At 42.2% G+C, this 1,601-nt stretch overlaps 1 pseudogene; it reads left to right on the top strand.

The window, feature by feature from the left end:
* Positions 1-988: 988 nt before the first annotated feature.
* Positions 989-1,359, top strand: LOC111773650 (histone H2A.Z pseudogene; annotated as a pseudogene).
* Positions 1,360-1,601: the final 242 nt, after the last annotated feature.

The raw sequence follows: 1,601 nt of genomic DNA, 5'->3' as shown, positions 1-1,601 counted from the left end.
CTCTCAGCTGTAATCACCTTTATTACATTGGAGCTCTGGTGGTAAGGTGTGGGAGAGGGGGAGCATTCTATAATTTTATGAATAGATCTCACTCTTTTAATGGGTCTGTGTCCCTGGGCTGTGATTTTCACCAGTGTTTCTTAGTCCTCACTGCATTAGATGAGACAGGAAAGCTATAGGAGCTAGAGTGAGAGAATGGCCCCTCCCCCGGGGGGGGATAGGACTCTGGTGATGTCTTTTCTCTGCAGAGTAGGTCTTGGTGATAGATAATTCTGTGAGCGTATTTCGCAACAATTACTCTTCCTCTATTCCTGCTAGAACTTTTCACCATGAGAACCTGGTGGGGTTCCTGGAGATAAAACTCACAAAACGTGGCCCTTGGAAATTCTCACTCACAAGCTAGTCCACACTCAGACTCCAGCCATTTGTCAAATTACCATTTAATTGTTCTTACCCGTTTATGGCTCCAGGGGCTTCTGCTCCAGGAAAGCAAATCTTGACTGTAACCCTGAATTTGCTGTCTCTCAAGATTTCAGGGTGGCAGTTTGCCCTGCAACCTCAATTTTCTGATGTGTTCCAGAAAAGTGAATTCGAATTTGTCCAGACTTTTCTTGTGTGAGGACATGAGTGATGACTTGCAAGCTCTTCACATGTTGACGCTAGAACCAGAAGTCAAAAACCTGTGTTGAAATCCTAGGGATATGGTCAATTCTCCAGGGAAAGTTAAGTTTTACTGGAAGAACACTGGTTTAGGAGACAAAACCACCTAAGTTCTAGTCTTTTTTTCCCCACTTAAAACTGTATGACTTTCTCCAAATCATAAGCTTTACAATTGCATTTTCCTCATGAGGAAAATGAATATAAGAATACTGATCAAAATATACAGCAGTTTGAATCCTGGTGCAATGAAGGAGTGGGCAATGAGATCACTATGTGGCTTACTAGCTCTTTGTCTGCCTTGCTGGTTGGAGCTTCAGCAGAATTTGAAATGGCTGATGATAAGGCTGGGAAGGACTCCAGAAAGGCCAAGACTAGGCGGTTTCCTGCTCACAGAGAACCAGCTTGCAGTTCCCAGTTGGCCATATTCATGGCAACCGTAATATAGGACGATCAGCTGTTGATGTGTGGACACAGCTGCCACAGTGTGCAGTGCAGCCGTCCTGGGTGCCTTACTGCACAGCTACTTACAGGCAGTAAATACATCAAAACACTTAAAGAAAGAATATTACTCCTAGTCAACTGCAACTTGCTATTTTTGGAGATGAAGAATTGGACTCTCGCATCTAAGCTACAATTGCTGTCATTCCACACACCCATAGATCTCTGATTGGGAAAAAAGGACAGCAGAAGACTGTCTAAAGTATATCTGGATTCCTTATTCCCTCAGGATGCTAAATACGTTAATAGCTGCCAAGTGTTGGTGATTCCAGTGGACTGTATCTCTGTGAAAAATACAAGTTGGGTGTTGAATTAGCTTTCCAACCAACCAAATTTTTTCATTTGAGTCTTACCCATTTTTAAATATTACTGTGGCTTCAAAGAAACTATTGATTCTGAAGTAGTGGGTTTTGATTGAGTTGACTATTAAAAAAACTATATTT

The sequence above is a fragment of the Equus caballus genome, chromosome 5, assembly GCF_041296265.1.
Source record: "Equus caballus isolate H_3958 breed thoroughbred chromosome 5, TB-T2T, whole genome shotgun sequence".
Taxonomy (NCBI): Eukaryota; Metazoa; Chordata; class Mammalia; order Perissodactyla; family Equidae; genus Equus; species Equus caballus.
This window is presented reverse-complemented; position numbering and strand designations above follow the sequence as displayed.